Source organism: Ovis aries, chromosome 1, assembly GCF_016772045.2.
Source record: "Ovis aries strain OAR_USU_Benz2616 breed Rambouillet chromosome 1, ARS-UI_Ramb_v3.0, whole genome shotgun sequence".
Classification (NCBI taxonomy): Eukaryota; Metazoa; Chordata; class Mammalia; order Artiodactyla; family Bovidae; genus Ovis; species Ovis aries.
The window spans coordinates 58384912-58399378 of record NC_056054.1 but is presented as its reverse complement, the minus strand read 5'-3'; the positions used below and the strand labels follow the sequence as shown (position 1 = coordinate 58399378).

Genomic DNA, 14467 nt, shown 5'->3' with positions numbered 1-14467 from the left:
TAATACTCAAGATTCTCCAAGCCAGGCTTCAGCAATATGTGAACCATGAACTTCCAGATGTTCAAGCTGGTTTTGGAAAAGGCAGAGGAAACAGAGATCATATTGCCAACATCTGTTGAGTCATTGAAAAAGCAAGAGAGTTCTGATAAAACATCAATTTCTGCTTTATTGACTATGCCAAAGCCTTTGACTGTGTGGATCACAACAACTGTGGAAAATTCTTCAAGAGATGGGAATATCAGGCCAACTGACCTGCCTCTTGAGAAATCTGTATGCAGGGCAGGAAGAAACAGTTATTACTGGACATGGAACAACGGACTGGTTCCAAATTGGAAAAGGAGTACGTTAAGGCTGTATATTGTCACCCTGCTTATTTAACTTATATGCAGAGTACATCATGAGAAATGCTGGGCTGGATGAAGCACAGCTGAAATCAAGATTGCCAGAAGAATTATCAATAAGTTCAGATATGCAGATGACACCATGGGAGAAAGCGAAGAACTAAAGAACCTCTTGATGAAAGTGAAAGAGAAGAGTGAAAATTTTGACTTAAAACTGAACATTCAGAAAACTAACATCATGTCATCTGGTCCCATCACTTCACAGCAAATAGATGGGGAAACAATGGAAACAGTGGCAGACAGTATTGTTTTGGGCTCCAAAATCACTGTGGATGGTGATTGCAGCCATGATATTGAAAGACGCTTACCCCTTGGAAGAAAAGTGGCCAACCTAGACAGCATATTAGAAAGCAGAGACATGACTTTGCTCACAAAAGTCCATCTAGTCTAAGCTATGCTTTTTCCAGTAGTCGTGTATGGATGTGGGAGTTGGACTAATAAGAAAGCTGAGCACTGTGAATTGATGCTTTTGAACTGTGGTGTTGGAGAAGACTCTTGAAAGTCCTTTGGACTGCATGGAGATCCAACCAGAACATCGTAAAGGAAATCAGACCTGAATATTCTGGTCTGAGGACTGAACTCAAGGACTGATTCTGAAGCTGAAGCTCCAATACTTTGGCCACCTGATGTGAGGAACTGACTCATTTGATAAGACCCTGATGCTGGGAAAGATTGAAGGCTGGAAGAGAAGGGGGCAACAGAGGATGAGATGATTGGATGGCATCACCGACTCAATGGACATGAAGTTGAGTAAACTCCAGGAGTTGGTGATGGACAGGGCAGCCTGGTGTGCTGCAGTCCACGTGGTTGCAAAAAGTTGGACTTGACTGAGTGACTGAACTGAACTGAAGCTCTTCTGTGCATTATCTCCCTACAGTTCCTATCTCAGTGGAGAATGCCAGAGTGCTAAACCATAAACAACTGCTTCAGGTGTACTGATATTGAAGAATGCAGACTTATAGACTGTTTTATAATTATGAGTCGAGTCCCATTGCTCACTTTACTTTGGCACCAGTTAATGTCTAGGGAATTTTTCATAGTGACAATTTTCTGTTTCTCCATTGTCCCTCATTTATTTATCTAAAATTGTAAATTATATTTGCTCTACCTTTATTTAGTAAAATAAAGTCATTTCTATGTCCATGTCATGTCCACCCTTTCCTACACCCTCTCAAGGAATGATTTCACCAATATCCTCCCTACATCACGGGCTTCTGACACATACTCTCAAGACTTTCCTCACTTCTCCCTCGGATTTTTTCTGTCACTACCCTCTTTTCCTCTTCTTTCTTTGAGTACTGTGTTTTAAAATCTCTAAAGCTAGCACAGCTAACTGTACTCTCCCCAACTTCTGCCCCATTAATGACACACTTCCCCTTTAACCCTGACTGCTCCTCCTCCACTAGTTATTTTCTCTCCTACAAAGAAAGTCTCCACTGTTGCCTCACTTCTTCCCCTTCACTTAAAAGAAAAATAAATCGTTTGGCTGTGCTGGGTCTTAGTTGTGGCACTCAGATTCAGTATTTGTGGTCTGAGAGCAGAGAGCATAGTTGCCCTGAACTATGTGGGATCTTAGTTCCCTGACCAGGGATCAAATCTGAGTCCCCTGCATTGGAAGGCAGATTCTTAACCAATGGACCACCGGGGACATCCCCTCTCCTTCACTTTATGAATAAAGATTCCACACATTTCCTATTTCCAATTATTCACACTTTCATTTTTCTTATTCCCTTGAAATATGTATCCAGCACCCATAGATCTCTGGAGATGGTTCTTGTTGACCTAATTATTGCTGAATCATTAGCTGCTGTCAGCCTATGAGTTTCACTCTGCAACAATCAGCACACCTGTCTATTCTGAATCAGTATGGTGTGTTGTGCTTTTCTGGGTTACAGGCTTTCTTCAAGTCTGTGGCTAGCGTTTCCTCATGTTTTCTGAACACTCTCTCTCTCCAGATGAAATCCTCTTATTTCTTCTCTATACACTTATCTTTGCTCCCTACCTGTGATTGTTTCATGAAATTATTTGCATCATCTGTGAATACACATCATTTCATATATGTCACCACAAACTCACACTGAAAGTTGCTTCCTATAGGTAAATTCTTCCGACTTTTTGCTCTTCTGGTAAAGTCACTAATATATCTGCATATAAAATATTTTAAAAATATTTTGATACAACGCAAGTGGAATTTTCTTAATACATGCATATTTGGGGAATTTATTTTTGTTTCATTTTTGTCTGTGTTTTCTGATCATGGATGTCCAATTATGACAGAATCAAAAGGAAAAATTGTTCAAGCTCAGGGTACTTGGAATTCATAGCTTGTGAAAACCAGTCTTTCCACATTACTGGGTTCTTACATGAGGAAGATAGCCTTGAGTTCTTTTCACCATCCTGGATTTTCTCCTTCTTTCATGCATATTTTTCATATGTAGGGTGAGAGTGTTATGACCATTCTGAGAATGAAATGGGAGTCTAGGTGGTAGGTATGAGTGTTTTCCCTGTCACTTTCCCATTTGTACATAGACATATCCCATACCTGTAGGAAGCCTTTGACAGTGGAATATTTGAACAGACATTTTAGGGTGGGAAGCTCATGCTTTCTAGTCCTTGTTCCTGAACTGATTGAAAACGCTGTTGTTCAGACAAATGGTGTGAAGTATCTGTCCTATATCATCTATAAGATGTGTCCAGATTTCCTCTTTGGGAAAGTACAGGTTACAGGCTTTCAGAGAAGAGTATTGACAGCCTTCTTTTTCAATCTGTTCTTATAAAACTTTGGAGCTTGCTTGATAGACTGTTTCACATATCCTTTACAGGTTCCATTCAGACCTGGGGCTAGAAGCAGCTCCTTTCATCTTGCACAAGAATGGGGTTGAAGAAACGTCAGAGAGGGAATTAGTCTCCCAAATAAGGTAGAAGAACTGGGTGTGTGGAAGGCCACAGATTCCAGTTTCTACAATGTGGGTTTTTACAAGACGATCATTGCTAATAGCATGTATTTCCCAGAGAAACTGTGTTAGGTTCCTTCATGCAACTCCTGAGAGAAAGGAGATGGCAAATGCAGGGTCTGTTGTCTATCTTGCTTACCATAGTATATCCTGTGCTCTGTAGTATCTAACAAAAATAGAAGCTTGAAAAATATCTGTAGAATTGAAATGTATAAAAATGTATTAAATATATTGGCAAGGAACTAGTAGCATTGGTAGTAGTAGCAAATTTGGGGGACTTAGTAAATTCCATATATTCTGGTACTGTTTTCTGGAGAAAGTATCAGATACTTTCTTCTGGTTGTGATTAAGGATCATGTTTTCCCTAGGGTATTGTCAAAGAAGCTGGGAACTTGGTTGAAACTGATCTCTGCTAAGAGATTCAGGGGTCGGAATGGAAAATCTCATGTCAGTACATTTTAGGATTAGGTACTCTCTCAACCAATCCTTCTCCTGAAACCTCTGGTCAATGTTGCTAGACACAAGATACTAGACTTGATAGACAAATAGGTAATTCAATGTGGCCATTGCTTTATTCCTCTTTGGAATTTATATATAAATTTACCTTTTCTGAATATAGGCTCACCAATTATGGAGAATGGCAATTTTGGATAACTACATAAAACATCAAATAGAAATATCCTGTAACTGGTATAAATGTTACTGACATCTAATTGGTGCTATTGCCATGCTTTGTGCACCCTCAACAGTTTTTTTTAAAGCCCCAAACACTTTTGTTTTAATCAAGAGGAAAACAAGGTATGTCGCAGATAAAAATGATGCACATATATTTGTGCTTATTATTTAAAGAAAGGAGAAACATCTGAAATCTGTTTGCTAACTACAGTATAATACAAATTAGCCTGCAGGCACCGTGTGTGCTGTACCCTGTCTGCTTGCCAGCCCCGCTTAGTCCCAGTGTATTAATGAGCAAGTGCAAGTATTTGAACAATCAGCATTTCCGCATTTGCATGCAAACTCTCATGCTGTGTAATTATACACAGAACTGGCACTCAAATTAATTAAAGCTGATTTCTCTGTGACTGCAAACTGGTCATATCCTCAGCTTTGCCTTCCTATGAAGTTATCACTCTTCATTCAATGTGACACTTCTGTCCCTGGCATTCTCAGTAATGCTAATATTTGACAATTGTGAGTTTGGTAATATTTTAAATTTCAGCTGACAATGGCTGCATGTTCTTTTGCTTTTCCTTTCCTCCCTATTTTCCAACTTCTTGTATAAAGATTAAGAAATAGCTTTGAATGTCTGCTTTGTAATTATCTCAAATAGTAATGCAAACAAATTGCATATATTGTTTCCTCCCTTTTATGACTCCACCCACTTGATTAGCACTTGCAAACAATTCATCAAATTAAAAAAATTGTTTATTTGATATTAGCAAACAATTATTTTGATGGTTTTGTTCTTAATTTTGAAAAGGCTTTAACAAACGCTGTTTTATTTTAATGGATAAGGATCTCATAATTCAGGATCAGGGAGATTAGGAGAGAAAGAAGCAGCAATAACTGCTAGATTTGATTAAGACTTTTTGAATCTTCATCAAACAGAGAAGTATTGCAATGGAGACCACTATTTGCTAAAGAGCTCCATAAACATTACCTTGTAGGGAAGAAGGCTTTCCTTGGCTCTTCCACAGTAAAGCCATCTCCCTTTGGTTCTCAGTTCCTCTGAAGAAACTGTTTCTGTGACAATTTCTTTGAAAAGACATCCTTAGAGCAATTAAGATATTATCATGATTCTCTTTTCATAAATTTAAATCTCTGAGTACAGGTGGCTATGAAAATCATCTTCATGTAGAGCCCTGGAAGATGATCTGCTTTGACACATTCTTCTGAAATCAAGACCATTCAACCTTAGCTCACCATCTCCCCATTTCTCTGTATCCTATTAGCCAGAAAAAGTGCAGACTATTACAGGGGCCAAATGTCTCTTTTCAGAGCAGGCACCAAATTATTCTATCCTTTGAGTTCAAGATCCTGAAATACACTGCCAAGAAGATTGTCTCAGTAATCTACATTTGAAAGGGAAGATTGAGTTGGAACTCTCTTTATAATCTCTAGTGATCACAAGAGATATAATTTGCCCTTACCTTATTTGTAGTACTTCTGGGTCCACATAGAACATCAGTTAGCAAGCTCCCTTCAAATTCCAACTGGCATACAAGTGAGAAAAGAGTATTTTTCCTGAAGAGGCTGTGGGGAGATCACAGTCACAAAACTATCGTTGTGATCCGAAGTCTGCCTTTCTGTCTTGTCACGATTTCCTATGCAGACAGGTATCCTATTGGCATGAATTTCATTGCCAATTACACTTTAAGAGTGGGCATGGCTTGAACATGTAGCCAGTTCCACCTGTCTCTAAACCCTCATAACCTTCATTGCTTTCAATATTTCGCTCAACTACCCAGTGACTTCATGAGTTACCCACGCACTGGACCCGACTAACAGAGGTGTGGGAACAGTATCGAGTTAAGTAGCACCGTCATTGTAGTACACAATGCTCATTGCTACTGGCAAATACCTATTTGCTGACTCAGGGTTGGATTGCTCTGAGCAGGACTAGGCAGTTCTACTGCTTTCTGTTTGTTTCCTCTTTAGAAACTATCCTCTTCTAACTAACCATTTAGCAAAACTAGATTTTTTTAAAAATATTCATTCCTTTAAAATATAGCTTCTTTAAGCATAGAGAATTACTAGCATATTTTAACCTTTTTTAAAAACAAGCACTCGCAAAACAAAAAATTGGAATTCCTCCAATAATTAAAATGAACATTACTATATATGCTGTCCATTTTGTTCTTAAATTTTCTGACAGCAAAACAAATAGTTACATTTCTTTTACTTCTTAAAAGAAAAAGATAATAGGAGAAATGCTTTGTAAACATCCTTAGGAAAAGGGAAACTTTTACTCTTTACGGAGTATTAGACTAGCTGGCACTCAATGTTGTGTTAATTGATGGCGGTATTTTTAAAAAGTTGATTGGCTACATATTTCTATATAGGCATATGCATAAATGAAATTAGGTATGGAAATAATAAGCATTTAAAAACATGCCAAAATTTTTTTTTTCTAGATTTCTTTTTCTTTTTTTTTAGTTTTTTATTTTTTAAATTTTAAAATCTTTAATTCTTACATGCATTCCCAAACATGAACCCCCCTCCCACCTCCCTCCCCATAACATCTTTCTGGGTCATCCCCATGCACCAGCCCCAAGCATGCTGCATCCTGCGTCAGACATAGGTTGGCGATTCAATTCACATGATAGTATACATGTTAGAATGTCATTCTCCCAAATCATCCCACCCTCTCCCTCTCCCTCTGAGTCCAAAAGTCCGTTGTACACATCTGTGTCTCTTTCCCTGTCTTGCATACAGGGTCGTCATTGCCATCTTCCTAAATTCCATATATATGTGTTAGTATACTGTATTGGTAAAAACATGCCAAAATTTTAAGTGTAGCATGATCAGAACAAAGTCTAGAAAATATGGGTCTCAATATGTATAAATGGTATGTCTTTGACATACAGTTTCTACCCACTTTATCAACTTACTCTGGAAGTGGTGGGATATTAATTTTCTTGGGCCTCTCAGTTCCTCAGTGACATTTAAATCAAGCAAACTGTTTTTTGGGGGATTGATTTATTTTCAAATATCAAAGTTTGCTCCAATATCCTACCCAAAGCAGGAATTTCTATATAATATTGCTTTTTGTTCAACTTGCCCACCATCTTGCATAAAATGATGTGTAGTGATATTCAATAAATTTTTGCTAAGTAAATGTTTAGCTGTACATTTTAACTGTGATGTGAACATTGTAAATGATATAAAGCAAGTAACCTGCAAACTCTTGAAGACTTTCTTTCTAAACAGACTTCATACAGGTTTGCGCATAAATGTGAGTGGTGATCATTTGCTAAATAAATTGAAATTAAAGAACTTTGAAGAGAATACATTAAGTCTAAGACAATTTACCTTCACTTTAAATAGAGAGCTTCCTTATTTTTGACAAATATCTTCCTAAATTGTCTATTCTTTGCTATGAATTTTTTCTGAAGCTTCATGAGGTTTTGAGGATAAATTTAATCCCTATTCCACATGAAAGTTGTACAAATATTTGAAAAATGGCTATCATTTTCTCCTAAGTCTACTATTTTTTCAAAGTGAACATTCCTTTAATCATTCTAATATGAGGTGGCTTTTAAGGCCTCTCACCATATTGGATGGATTCCAGTTTGTCCATGTCTGTTCTAAATGTGGCATCAGAACTGAATGCATTGCTTGAGATGTGGTCTAATTATGCAAAGTAAATGGGTGCTGATGCCTGCCTTGTTCTGGACTATGTTTATAACAGTTTAGAATTTTATGAAGGCAGGAAACGTACTCTGAGGAAGGGTTAGTATCATTATCATATTTTTAGTTGTTAAACTTTTATAAAACTAAAATTTCAAATATTTTTCATATCAAATTCTGTCTAATCAAATCTCTTGCAACTTCTTGTTGCAACTGATGATTTGGATGGAAGTCATTGACTTTCTATCCATCCATACTAGAGCTTATTGGCCCATTGTTCTAATTATTTGTGGCAGTTTTGAATCTTGATTTTGCTAACCAGAGTCTTGATTTTTATATTTCATTTTGTGCCATTCTTTAAAAGGCATCTGAATGGCTATGATGAGTCAGGCACTAAGTCTGGCAGTGATTATACCAAAAGCAAGAAAGACAGGGTCATTTTCCTGAAAGAGCCCACAGAATAGCAAGGAGACTGCCAATGTAATTATTTTTATTTCTTTCAAATAAGTAGGGAAAAAAGTGCTAATACACCTCTCAGAAATCTCTCTTCAGACTGAAAATTATCAATCAGCCTTTGCTAATAAGAATAAAGTACCGCACATGTCATTTTTTATTGAGTACTTATTTAAAATAGGTAAAAAAGCACTTCATGTACGTTTTGCATTTAAGAAGCATGATGTTTTTGTGACATAGTTTTAAACCCTCACTAGAGTTTAAGGGGTTAAGGTTCAGGATTTTATGCAACTTATGCAAATTTGCATAGCTGATAAGTTGCAGGGCTTCAATTTGAACCCCCAAAACTATGTTACTCCAAAGTTCATACTTAGATACTCAAAGAGGTTAATTGTGCCATTTGAAAAAAATTCCTAACCATATTATAAACTATCTCTAACTTATCTTCTAAGAATGTCTGAGTATTTTGACTGAAAGACTTACCAAATTTAAACTTTCTTTGAATAGTAAAAGTAAATCAGTTTGCTTGGAATTGTTTTCTTAGCAGATCCATATCTTAATAGTCATTACCATCTTTTCAAAATGCCCACTTTTACTTTGATATTCCTGTCTAAATTTTGCTAGGGATTCAAACTTACTGGTTTGCAGTTCACAGATTCTTTCTTTCTTAATAAAATTAGGTCAGTGTCCACATGAAAATAACTGGCAAAGGTTCTATAGGTACATCTGAAATTCTGTCTTTCCTGAAGACAGTAGGACGTAGCTATCATCTTCACCTTCCTGGGATTCACTTCCTGTAATGGCACTTATTGAAAGTAAGTGAAGACTGAATTGTTCTGCACAAAGTCTTACACTTAAGAAACACTTCAAAAGTATTTGTTGAAAAAAATCTACATACTGGAGAGGAAAAAAAGCTCCACAAACCTGTTTTATAAGAAAAAGACCACTCTTTTTTGCCTTCTCAGGAGGGGCAATACTTATATCACCCACGAATGATTCTTTTGTTAAGGAAAACAACTAGGCAAATCTGGACAAGTCACTCTGGTCGAGAAGGTCAAGTCTTTTGCGGTATAGCCCGACAGGCAGCACTGGATACATAGAGCTAAATTTCTCCATGATGAATTATAAACAACTTGTCAGTCTGGGAAACAAGACTTGGACATGGGAAGAAGGGAAGAGATAAGAAAAGTGTAGTGGTGTGAGGTGTTGCCCAAGAACATGGCAGAAAGCCCAGAGCATAACACAGGACTACAGCCAGGGAGGAATTCTGAAACAGCTCACACTGAAATCTCAAAACATAGCTGCCTCAGGAGTGTGCTAACCCAAGAGGTGACACTGGAATGATAATGTAGAATAAGGGCCTTTTTCTCCAAGATCGAAATCCAGTGAATGATCTCAATTTTGTAAGATTAAAAGTATCTTTAGAAGAGGAAATAACTTGTGTTTTTTTTTTTTTGAGCACTTTTATTATTTCAGTTTGAGCAGGTATTAGGAAATATTAAAATCCTGTTGTCTTATAATTTTCTGTTAATATGACTTTTCCCTAATTGTACTTTTATTATAGCATATTTTCAAGAGCATATTAATTCTTTTATCTTTTATCTATTCTTTTATACAATAGATTTTTATTACATAGACAGTCTTAAGGTTATTTCTGGTAGATAAGTGTAGAAGAAAGGAAGGTATGTTATCAAGAGAATGTTGAGCCCCCTAAATGTGAAAGATTTTTGAAAAGATTATTTCATTCTATCTAGAAAAGACTAAAGTATCAATTTTATATGAATTTCATAGGAATAATAAAAAAATAGCAGGACATAAAAGACTTTTTGAGACAATATTTTTCCAGAGAACACTGTAATATAATCTCAGTATTTGTAAAATATTTTAATAAAATAAATGTCTTTTAATAAAAATAAATTTTGATGGATAACATTAGCTTATAATATTAAAGGAGATATGCATATTTGTGTATATGTAACAGACAATTTAAGATTCACAATTTTAATCACTGTTTGAAAGTAAAAACTTTGTTGCTGGGAATGTTCTCTTTGGTAATATGCAGTATTGGAGGCATCAGCAGAGTAGTATTATGCTAATGCATTATGTCTGAAAGATGAACCTCACTGAAAAATTTAAGAAACTGAATACTGAACAGTTAGTTGAAGAAGGGCAATTATGGGATCTAGTCTAGTTTCATTATCTAAGATGAGTAAGAATAAAATGCAAAACGGAAACATAAATGATGCAGGGCATACTAGGTATAAGATTTCTTTTTTGTTTTAATTATCTAATTTTGCATTAATGTGCTGCTATTATTAAGACAACACATTGTTTAATTTATTACCACCACAACTCTATGAAATAGATAATATTATCATCACCCTTTAACAGAGGAGAAATTGAGACACAGAGTACTTAAGCAACTTGTCCAGGGTCACACTGTTAAGCAAATAATTGAGCCAGGATTGAAATTCAGGCAGAATCTGCAGACTCTATATCTCTATTAATTTATTTTGCATCTATTGTATGCTTTCTTTATGTACATACTATAGTAAGTGTTTTTCATAAAATCTATACCCTCAGGAAGGAGAATTTCACCTTTTAAATTTATTTTGTCAAGCTAAGTAGTCCTTAATATCCTACTCAAATTGAATACAAAATATACTTGTATCCATTAGGACTCAACTCAAGGGTCAACTTATTTATGGAACTTTGGTTGATTTCTTTGGATAGAGGTGACAGCTGACTTCCTTGTACACCCTGTAGTCTACACAGATACTTATATATGCCTGTAATAGCCACTGCACCTCTTTATTTGCATATCTACTTATATCCTGGGCCTAGCTTGGTGTCAGAACATAGTAGGTTTAAAGAACATTTGTGGAATCAATCAATAACTGGGGCTAGTCCTTATCTTTCTGCATCATTTTTCGACACGTAATTTTCCCTGCCAGGCACCAATTTGTCTCCTGCTGGGGAAAAGCAGAGTATTGCTTTCTCTAGACTTTCAATTAATGTTTCTCTGTTTACTAAAGTGCTAAAGAAACATGAGTTTTTCTGCTCAGGCAAAGAGCACTTTTGATAAGTAAATAAGTTAAAAATACCAAATCAGCAAGCTTTTGATTGGATTACCTCAGAGAAGTTGCCCAAAGTTGGCCCATGTTGCCTCTTACAGATGTGACTCAATGCCATTCTCCCCAAAATTGTATTTGTTAATTGATCTGATCCATAGTTTAAACAGAAAAGAAAGCTGTAATGTTTTTTCATCCCAGCCTAGACCTGGAGAGAAAAGTTAAGTGTAGACTCATGTTTTAGCATAGGACAGCTCATTCCTTCCTTCAGTTCCGTCATCTGACATCTATTAAATGAAAGAGTAACTAAATGATGGCCTGGGTAGGGGTGGGAGGAGAAGGCGATGGCACCCCACTCCAGTACTCTTGCCTGGAGAATCCCAGGGACGGGGGAGCCTGGTGGGCTGCCGTCTATGGGGTCACACAGAGTCGGACACGACTGAAGTGACTTAGCAGCAGCAGCAGCAGCAGGGGTGGGAAGCTTCAGATGGGCTCTGAGATGGCTGTAGAGAGCAGGGGACCTTTGAATGGAGCCCTGGGGTTAAAGTTTAGTAAAGAAAAGTGAGAATGGCAAGTGGACAGTATGAAAAGTACCAGGAACAGCACCAATCCCCTGTTGACTGGGGGACAGGTTGCCTCTTGGGCAACTGTGAGACGTTCATAAGAGAAAAATGTTCTTGGAGGGGAGAAGAGATGAACATGCTAGCCACATAGTCTGGTGTGAATATTTTATGATAAAAGCATATTACAGAACTACATTTAAGGCTTGCTTCTGTTATGACCTCAAAGCCTGGTCTTATGAGAATCCTTTTACACCAATGGTAAAGGAATCAAATGCCTAAAAAGGCCAGGCAAGTCAAGATTAAGGAGTGAGGAGACTGGGAATAAGGCAATAGGAGGTACTGTGTTGCTATGGGAATAGGGGCCTAGTGTTATCCAGGGGTACCAGAAATTTCAATTTGCATATATAAATCAGATACCCAGTTTTTTTTAATGTGACATCTCCAAATTTTAAAGTATTGACAAGTAATCTAATGTTTTATTAGATATTATACTGGGGGAAAAATCCCTGTTACCACTCTACAATCCCTTATTTTAACTTCCTATTCTACAAAATGACTTGATAATACCTGCTCTATATTCCTCAGAAAGATTATTAGAAAGATCAAGTCATCTTGTAGATAAATTGAGAATTAGAATGTGCTATATAGCAATTGAACATCCACTTGGGCTGATGAAGATGAGAGATGTGAGTTAAGGTGTAAGACTGGAGAATAGTTTCTAAGTGTTGCAATATTTGCTAGCAAGATTGAAATGGAAATTCCAAGTGAATTCATTTTCTTAACTCTGATAGAGCCATCAAAAGTGATCAAGCCATTAACATATTTTGGGAGGAAGATCCCCTGGAGAAGGGAATGGCAACCCTCTCCAATATTGTTGCCCGGAGAATCCCATGGACAGAGGAGCCTGGCAGGCTACAGTCACGGGATCACAAAGAGTCAGACACGACTGAAGAAGGTAAAGGTTCTAAATGTAAAATAGCAATTGAGATATCATTTATATTATTATTAATGCCACCATTCTTATTTTTTAACAAGCTGATTTTGTCTCACTTACTCTTCCCCATCTTTATTTTTATCTAAATCTGAAAAAGAACATAGCATAGCATAGCATAGCATAGCATAACATTAAATGAATCAGTCCAATATTGTTTATTCTAAGTGAAGGTTGGTTGGTAACTCTGTGATCCTACCTGACTCAAGTTGTTTGAGCACTCGCTCTTCCTTTGGCAGTAGTATAGGTATAAGCACTATAAAAATACTTTATCTAATTTGATTATTATATATATATATATATATATATATATATATATGTATGTGTATACGTATGTATATAGGGGGCTTCCCTGGTGGTGCAGAGGTTAAAGCGTCTGCCTGCAATGTGGGAGACCTGGGTTTGATCCCTGGGTTGGGAAGACCTCCTGGAGAAGGAAATGGCAACCCATTCCAGTATTCTTGCCTGGAAAATCCCATGGACGGAGGAGCTTTGTGGGCTATAGTCCCCGGGTCACAAACAGTCGAACGCGACTGAGTGACTTCACTTTATGTATATACACCATTTTGCCTTAGCCTAAATGACTCTGGATAACCAAAAGCCTGAAAAGAAAATTAAGAGTAGACATAACCCAAACATATTGGTATGAGCTATCAAAATGCTATTTTTAAATTATTATTTCTTCTCTAAAAAGTAGAGATTCCCTTGTACTTACACAGATTTTGGCCAAAGTTTTGTTTCTCCATACCCAATTTGTAGACTAAAAAAACAAGCAAAGTTGATACCAATACATACTAAAGACTGATCCTAGAACTAAAAATAACAATTAGATGTTGGCAGGGCTCCCCAACAGAATTGCAGAATCTCTTTCTTTAACTTTTACATCAAACAGGACTTATCTTATTTGTCTGAGGTGATTTTAGTGTGGTCCTGACACACAGGATTGCTCAAATTTTCAGTGCATGTCCTTGTGCTGGTTGAATTTTCATAGAGTGTATTCAGATTCTCTGTGGCATGTGTGCTCTTTTAAGAAACCAAAAATCTCATAAGCCTCCCATAAATTTTACCCTGCTGCTGATTGGAACTTCTTCAGAAGCAACACCAGAATGGCCAGGTCTTCTTTAAGTGCTTCTATACAGAGTTCATTTCAGCAGCTGTGGTTGAGGCATCCACTGCAGGCAGCCGAATAAGGTTTAGATTAAAATGGAGGAAAAAAACTTCCTGAAGTAGAATTCTGAACGCACCTACCAGCAAGAGTGAAATGAATCACATGTTTCTTGTAAGTGACTTTTTACTCTATGACTTAAAGAATCTCGGCAGGAAAGTATAGGTTTGCCTAGAGAGAAATGTGGGAAAATTTTACAAAGAAATGAAACAACCTAGAAATGAGTAAAGCAGGTTGCCAATTCTGTGATTTTCAACTAGGAATATTCAAAAACTGAGCCCTCTATATAGTTAGCCAATAAAACCTTTTATATACTCTCTGGAAATAGGGCTACACTCCATTTTGTCCTCTCGAAGACAGTCCTGGATTTCATGATGAATAGAAGTTGGGTACTAAATGTTACACTGTGGATGAGGTTAAAAGCAAGCTGAATATTGGGAAGATCAAATCTATGGCGTCTGTTATTGATAGCGTGGGTCACTGTGAGAGAGAATTGGAAGCACTACTCCATTTGGTCAA

At 36.9% G+C, this 14467-nt stretch overlaps 1 protein-coding gene across 2 annotated transcripts in view; it reads right to left on the bottom strand.

Moving 5' to 3' along the window:
- Window positions 1-5861, bottom strand: part of ADGRL2 (adhesion G protein-coupled receptor L2) — a 314635-nt gene extending 308774 nt beyond the window's left edge. For both annotated transcript variants that reach the window (XM_060400389.1, XM_060400447.1), the window contains exon 1: window positions 5506-5861. The gene's annotated coding sequence lies outside the window, so the exon portion shown is untranslated. The remainder of the gene's footprint in view (window positions 1-5505) is intronic.
- Window positions 5862-14467: the final 8606 nt, after the last annotated feature.